Consider the following 8,939-nt stretch of genomic DNA (forward strand, 5'->3'; position numbering starts at 1 on the left):
TACCTTTAAACAAAAGTGCTTGAAGAGGTTTTATTCCCTTTAAATGTATACATCAGGAAAAAAAGGGAAAGACCGGAAACCAACTAAGCTACCATATCATTCTAGAAGAAGCATACCTGAACAAAAGTATATAGAACCAATGTCATAATAAATGATCAGAAATTGATTAGATAACAAAAAATGAAGAATAATCAGTAAAAACAAAACTTATATTTTTGAAAAAATAATAAAACAAGCTTGCCAAGCTAATCAAGAAAAAATGAATAAAGGGGCACAAAACATGAATTTCTAATATCAGGAATGAAAAAGTTGAACTTACTATGGAAGCTAGAACAATTAAAAAGATAATCAATGAATATTATTAAAATATGTATGTCAGTAAATTTGACAGTAGAGATGAAATAAAATCACTGATAAAAGAGAAAATAGAAAATCTGAACAATCCTAAATTGTGAAGGTGAATCTGATAATAAAAACATTTTTTGAGTTATTACTTTAATTTATTATTATTTAATTTCACATAAATTAGAATAAAGTAAGCAAATCCAAGATGTCATTTAATATTGCAAGCAAAAGACAAAAAAAGATTAGAGGCAACTATAAATTAAGGAATAAACCAAACCAAGTATTAAGCATCTTTTACATTTCTCTTTTTACATTTTTTTCTCCATAATGTTATACACAACTTTTAATGTGAGGTTCTTTCACATTTCCTTGAAAACCTCTGTGCTGTTAACATGTTGATTAGTTCTGATCATGAAGAAAACATGGTCTGTGAAATTTTTTTTAGAACTACTACAACTGTACCTTTCAGGCCCATTACCCAGCAATGAATGTGAGAACCAGATCACTGACAAGGTTATAAACAGAAGCACAATGAATCTTCAATTAAAAGGAACAACATTGCAAAATAAAAACCCAAACAAGATAGATTTCTACTTATGCATAACAGGAAAAAGACCACTAACATTTTGCTTCCTCCAGCCCACTGCTCTCCATCCCACAAAAAAAGCTAACTGCTCTTCAAACATAAGTGAACACTGGACCTCAGACCCAAGTTGATATGGGAGGGTCTGTGAGGCAGGGTCTTGGAAACAGCCCTGGCCCTGGCAGGTGCACCCACTCTACCCATAGCTTTCTCTCCTGTTTTCTCCTCCTCATCTCTCAAAGCCTCCTCATACAGATTAAGGAAGGCATTGGGGTTGGTATCATTGATCTTGGCCAAAACCTCCAGGACCTTCATCTTGCTGGTTTCTGCATGGGCTCTGAGACCCCACAGGAATTCAAAGCTGGGAGGGTCACTATCAGGCACCTAGCGGTACTCCAGGTACTTTCCTGCACTAAATCTTTGGTGATGAGCTTCCTGGGCTCCCCAAAGATTAAGTGCTTCCTCCCAGCATAGATCCCAAATACATTCAGGAATTCCCAGATCTGTGCCTCAGTGGCACGGTTTCCCTTCATGAAGATCACACCCAGGAGCCTCATCGGGAGATATTTCTTGGGCAAGCCCCTACTGCCACTCAGACTTCCCTCACTGGAGACCCCAGCTTGCTGATAAGGATGTAGGAGTGACTGTTGGGATCCACTTCCTTCAACTCAAGGCCAAAGACCAGCTCCACATGCTCAGAGGTTCTCCTGAGGATCTCAGGGAAGTACTCCTTGTACTTCTTGTTGACCACCTTCAGCATATCTGCCTGTGTAATGGGCTCTTTTGTTTCATACTTCTCCAACAGGATCTGCACCAATAGACTGGCCTTCCTGGTGAGAGGATCACTACGTGAGCTCTCAGGAGAAACTGCTGCCTGGGAGCTGCCTGGCATTCTCTCCTGGGCACCTGCTTCAGAACTTTTACAGGAATCACCTGCACCAGGAGAGCTAGGGGGTGGGGCTCTCTGAGATACCTGGCTAATGCCAGCAGCAGGGGAGCTGGGGGGTGCACCCTCACCAAAAGGAGAGGAGCAGGGAGACCCCACTTCCTCCTCTGCAGTGGCCTGAGCACCCCTGAGGCCCTGGGTCTCATGGCGGGCCTGCTGGCGCTTGGCTCGGGAACGTAGCTTACTCTTCTGATCCCTAGGCATGACTATTGTCAGGGACAGCAGGCAACAAGTGTTGGCACAAGGGATGGCAAGGCTGGGACCAAGACACCTGTCAACATCTGGCATGTCTCTCTCAATAGGCCTGAGGCTACGTGTTCAGTCTAAGGCCTCACTCACCACAGCCTCGTGAAGAGATAAAAACATTTTCACAATGAAGAGAAATCTCAATCCGGATGACTTTGATGTTAAAGATTCATATATAGAATAATCTTTTATAATTATAGATGCAAACAAAATATTAGCAATTATAATTTAATGTCATAAAAAGTAATATGTATTATAGAAAATATGGTTTATTTTAGTAATGTGAAAGTGTCCTTTGCACTCTATAAATCAATAAAACTAACCACATTAACAGAAAAAAAAGAATGAAGCAATGATTATGTCAATAGATATAAAGAAGGCACTTGATAAAATTTCATAACCATTGGTGGTAAAAATTCTTCTTGGAAAATGGGATGGCATCAAACTCTTTCTTCATAGCAAAGGAAACAATTGAGAGCATGAAGAGAGAGCTTAAAAAATGGGATAAAATCTTTGCCACCTGTACCTCGGATGGGGTGTTAATTTCCAGGATATACAAAGAACTCAAAATGCTTTACACCAAAAAAATAAATAGCCCAATCAATAAATGGGCAAAGGAACTAAACAGATACTTTTCAAAAGAAGAAATATGAACAGTCAACAAATACATTAAAAAATGTTTGACATCTCTAGCAATTAAAGAAATGCAAATTAAAACTATGCTGAGATTTCATCTCACTGTAGCCAAAATGACAATTATCAAAAAACAAGTAGAAATAAATGTGGGGAAACGGGTACACTCATACATAGTTGATGGAAATGCAAACTGGTGTAACTACTCTGGAGAGCAGTATGATGATTCCTCAGAAAACTAGGAATGGTAACACCATTTAACCATGTAATTCTACTCCTTGGTATATAGCTAAAGAATTTAAAATCAGGATACTGCAGTGACACAACCACATCAATGCTTATAACAAAACATTTCATAATAGCTAAACTATGGGAGCCAACCTGGTTGCCCTTCAACAGATGAACAGATAAAGAAATTGTGGCATATATACACAATGGAATAGTACTTAGCCATAAAGAAGAACGACATTATGACATTTGTCAATAAATGGATGGATTTGGAGACTATCAGGCTGAATGAAATAAGCCAGTCCAAAAAAAAATGTGAAATGTTTTCTCTGATATATGTAAACTAACCCACAACAGTGAGAGGGAGGGAAAGAGTAGAAATTCAAAATTTAGACAAAGGGGAATGAAGGAAAGAGAAGAGGAATGAACAGAAATACAGTAGAAAGACTGACATAACTTTCCTATGTACATATATGAATACACCACAGTGAATCTCACCATCATGTACATACACCACGCTGAGGTCCTAAGCAGAATAAGATATATTTCATGCTTGTTTAGTTATATCAAAATGGACTCTAATGGCATATATAAATAAAAGGAACCAATAAAAAAAATCTTATTGAAAATAGGACAGAAGAAAGCTTCCTAAAGTTGATAAATAGAACCTTTAAAATAATCTACAGTAATATCACAAAAAGAAGGTCATTATTTAATAATAAAGGGGTAAATTCATTAAAAGAACATAATAGTAAATACATATGCTTCCAACATCAGAGGACACAAATATTATGTAAAGCAAATATTAAGCACATGAAAGAAAGAAGCTTTTCAATAAAATGTTACAACTAGATATCCATACACAAAATAATAAAGTTGGAAACCTACCTATACTAAACACAAAAGTCACCTCAAAAATCAATCCTGAACTTAAGCATACTTTCTAAAACTCATAGACAAGAACATAAGTGCATGAACAATTATTCATGATCCAGTATTAGACATGGTTTCTTAAATAAGAAACCAAACTAAAGTGATAGATCAGACTTCATAAAAATTTAAAACATTTGTGCAGCAAAGGACAATATTAAGAAAGTTAAGAGACAACATTTGAATGGGAGAAAACATTTATAGATCATATATTTGATAAAGGTCTCATATCCAGAATATATTTTTAAAAAATTATAGCTCAATAATAAAAAGACAAGTAGTCTAATTAATAAATGGACAAGGAATTACAATAGGTATTTCTTCAAATAAGATATATAAATGGAAAATAAACACATAAGATTTAAACATCATCAGCCATTAGGAAAATGCAGATCAAAATCATAGCAGATACCACTTCTCATTCATTAGAATGACTATAATAAAAAGGAAGGAAGGAAGGAAGGAAGGAAGGAAAGAAGGAAAAGGAAGGAAGGAAGGAGTTTCTGAGAATATGAGGGATTGGAACCCCCATATATCAATAAGAAGAATGTAAAATACCAAAACCACTTTGGAAAACAGCTTGGCAATTCCTCAAAATGTTAAAAATAAAGTTACCATATTACCCAACAATTCTGATATATATCTTAAGATAATTGAAAGTATATGCCCACACAAAAACTTGTACATGAATGTTCATAGCTATGTTATTTATAGTTACCAAAAGTGGAAATAAACAAAATGTCCATCAGTGGATAAACTCCATGTGGTATAATCAAACAATAAAATATTACTCATGTAGGAAAAGAAATGAAATATTGATTCATGCTACAACCTGGAAAAACCTTGAAAACATTATGCCAAAGTGAAAGGAACCAGATACAAAAAGTCACAAATTATATGATTTCATTGATGCAAAATGTCTAACATTGTCAAGTCTTTAAAAACAAGAAGTACATTATTATATTTTAAGGTCTAGGAGTAAAGGGTAAAGGTGGGGAAATGCTATGGGTACAGGACTTCTTTTGGGGGCGATGCAAATATTCTGGATTTAAATCATGACTACAGAGACATAGCCATGTCGATGTTTATAGCAGCACAGTTCACAATACTAAAGTAAGGAACCAACCCAGATGCCCTTCAGTAGATGAATGGATAGAGAAACTCTGATATATATACACAATGGAACATTACTCAGCATTAAAAGACAATCAAATCATGGCATTTGTAGGTAAATAGATGAAGCTGGAGACAAATAGTCCAATTAATAAATGGGCAAAGAATTTCAACAGACATTTCTAATAATGCTAAGTGAAGCAAGCCAATCCCAAATATGAGGATGCTGACTCATAATGACAGTGGAGAGGAAGCACGGGAGAAATGAGGACCTTTAGATAGAGCAAAGGGGAGGGAGGGGAAGGAAAGGAGTAAGGGGTAGGAATGACAGTGGAATGAGTTAGACATCATTACCCTAAGTACATGTTATGAAGACACAAATAGTGTGAAAATACTTTGTGTACAATCAGTGACTGGAAAAATTGTGCTCTATATGCGTAATATGAAATGAATTGCATTCTGCCATCATGTATAACAAATTAGAATAAATAAATAATTTAATTAAAAAATAGTTATGCAATAATTTGAAAATACTAAAAAAAAAATCACTGAATTATTCTTTTAGAAGTAGGTTTTATGGTGTTTAAGTTACATCTCAAATTAAAAAAAAATTAAACCACAAAGAATCCTAGAATATATACTCAAAATGACTAAAATTAAGGGACTACCAACTGTTGTTCAAAATATGGATGATCTGGAACTCTCATCTACTTTTGGTGGGATGTAAATTATAATGATCACATTGAAAACCCTTTAAGTAATGCTGAACATATGCAAATTATATGGTACAGCAATTCTGTCCTTGGCATATACACTCCTGTTTTAGTCAGCTTTTCATCACTTTGACAAAAAACAAAACAAAACAAAACAAACAAACAAAAAAACCCACATGAACAACATAGAAAAGGAAAAGTTTATTTGGGGCTCACAGTTTCAGAAATCTCAGTGCATAGATGGCTGATTCCATTGCCTGAGCCCAAGGAGAGGTGAAACTTCAGATGGAAGGGCATAGAAAAGCTTCTCTATTCATGGCATCCAGAAAGCAGAGAGAGAGAAGTGGCCACAGGGAAGATAAACCCTTCCAGAGCCCCCAGTGACCCACTTCTTCCAGAAACACCCCACTTGCCTTCAGTTACCATTAAGTTTAGTCCAGTTTAGGATGGACAGATTAGGTTATAACTCTCATAAATTAATCATTTCATCTCCAAATATTCTTGCATTAACATAAGAGTTTGGGGGAACACACCTCATATCCAAAACATAACAACTATGAAAATATATAATTGCGTTCACATAATGTATGTTAAAGGCATTCACATGAGCATGATTTATAAAACACTCAAATTAGAAATAATCCAAATGCACAGCAGCAGAATGGAGTACAAATATCATAGCAACATTCATACAATGAAATACTGTACAATAGTGAGAATGAACATAATATTGGTACATGCAACAACATGGATGAATCTCACAAACAATGCTGAGCACAATAAGCCATGCACAAACAAAGAAAACTATTCCATGTATATGAACTTGAGACAACAGGCTAAACTCACCTAAGATATTAAAGACCAGAAACTTCTTAGGGTTCTAGAGTAATAGGAAAAGTAGAGCAGAAGAGACTTTTGATGCCTTGATAATGGTCTCTTTTTTAATCTGGATGTTGGCTAAAATCCTGGGATCAGTTTATAAAAATCATTGAGTTATATTTTTGGTTGGGGTACTTAATTGTATCTCATACTCCAATTTACAAAGTTGGCATTAAAAATAAAGAAATATAATCATGAGAGAAAATCATGCATGTATGAATATTTAAGATTTGTTAAAACTAGCATTTCATATAATTTGATAATGTGAGATAACAACAATACAACTTTATGTGGAAATCCATTAAAGACTTTCCTTCAAACTGTAGTGCAATTGGTAATTAAAATTAGAAATTCATATTAGCCATATTTTCCCATATCCTATTTGATTCTTTTATTACTGTGATCATTACACCCCTGTATCACTAGACTTCTGTTGCTACATATTTAGCAAGTCTCTAAGGAGAAAATGAGAATAATAGACTTATTTTTCTTAGTGAATCTGAATTGTTTCCTGCGGATCACCAGTCTTTTCTAGATTTTTAAAAACAATTTAGAATATCACAGAGAACCAAGATCAAGGTTACTTGCCTTGATCTTGTTTAAGACTCTATATTGGGGGGGTGTTTTCCTTGTCTTCTCAAATAGTAATAATCTGCATGACTATGTTAATTCATATATTTGCAGAGGAATTTAAAATTTCACTTATGCCCAGTATTTATAATAAGCTACTATTTCTGATCATTGATGCTTAGAATAAAATAAATAATTTTGATATTTTTAATATCACCAGCTGTGCATCTCCTATGGGGAGAGAAAAAAAAATCTTATTAGCTACTAAATTTTTTACGCTTGTAAGAGTCCACAACATTTTTCAAGGCTGAATTCAATTCCAATTCCCTGCCTTCACATTAAAGTCTACATAAACTGCTCCTTATGAATAGTAATTTAATATTTTATTATAAGCTTTTAATTTCACTAACCCCTCAGTAACTTATTCCCCTGCTTACGAACCTTATGGTCAAGAAATTTCTTCCAACAGCTATTATAAATTTTTCATTCTGTTTTTTAGCATTCTGAAGGACTTGTTAAATCTTCCCCACCTCCACCTTACCCATTCTTCTCTAACAAACCACACTTCCTTTACATTCTCCTTTCCATTCCTAATGCCAGCATTTGCTATACATTAGCTGGTATAAGCTGCTCTAAATGAGCACAGTATATTTGCTCAGAGCATCAACATTAGGACCAGAGGCTGGATTCAGTCTAACCCTTATTGCAAGTTTAATCTTAATTAAATTACTTAACCTCTGCTAACCTCAGTTTTCTAATCTAATAAATAGGAAGAATAGTAATACTCACTCCATAAGATTATTGTGGAGATAATATGATGCAGAATATGAGGCAAGCTAATGTTTGCTTATACTAAGAGTTCGATAAATACTGTTATTATAATTATTACTATAGTAGTTAGGATGTTTTTGCTTGCAGGTAAATGAAACAAATGGCCAGGTTAACTGAGAAAACCCAGAGGGAAAGGCAGAGAATTTGATAGTTGGTAGAAGAATTGAGAATCAGCGCTTTGGACACACAGCAATTAGGGTCATTCAAGGGCCACAGCTGCAGGGGTTCAGTGCCACAGTACCCCAAATGTGCTTTTTCTTGACATTCCAAATTTCAAATGCCTAAGAAATAGGATATAATCACTCCAACTTCATTCAAAATATTTATTACTCTTGATGAGCCAAGAACATAAGGCCACATCACCAACAAAGATCTACTCCTGGGTATGAAGTTAACATCAATAAAGGGGATGTTGTATCAGATTCCACATATGAATGAGATCGTGCTGCATTTGTCTTTATGTGCCTGGAGTAGGTATTAAGTGTTGTAACCACAAAAATGTGAAGTAATACATATGATGATTAGCTAGATTTAGTCATTCCAATACACACACACACACACACACACACACGAGATATATATATATATACACACACACACACACATATTACTTCATAATATCACATAATAAATGATATGATTTTTATCTGTCAGCTTAAAGATAATAATAATTTTAAAAGGAAAAAATTGAGAGAGGGTATTGGGCATCCATCTGCCTGATGTTGGTTTCTACTATTGTTGATGGTGTTGCAGTAGCAGCAGCTATAACTATTCTTCCAACTTCTACTATGCTTTTGCTGATTTACTACTACTGCCATATATAATTTTATTCATTTTAACAAACCATTGTAGCTCTGCATCTGTAGAGTCAGCAAGAAGCCAGAGAGTAAACACAACAAACCCTTGCCCTACCAATCATGCC

The 8,939-nt window shown here is 34.9% G+C and overlaps 1 pseudogene; it reads right to left on the reverse strand.

Moving 5' to 3' along the window:
• Positions 1-1,012: 1,012 nt before the first annotated feature.
• On the reverse strand, positions 1,013-2,078 carry LOC114089144 (melanoma-associated antigen B2-like; annotated as a pseudogene).
• Positions 2,079-8,939: the final 6,861 nt, after the last annotated feature.

This window comes from Marmota flaviventris, chromosome 13, assembly GCF_047511675.1.
Source record: "Marmota flaviventris isolate mMarFla1 chromosome 13, mMarFla1.hap1, whole genome shotgun sequence".
Taxonomy (NCBI): Eukaryota; Metazoa; Chordata; class Mammalia; order Rodentia; family Sciuridae; genus Marmota; species Marmota flaviventris.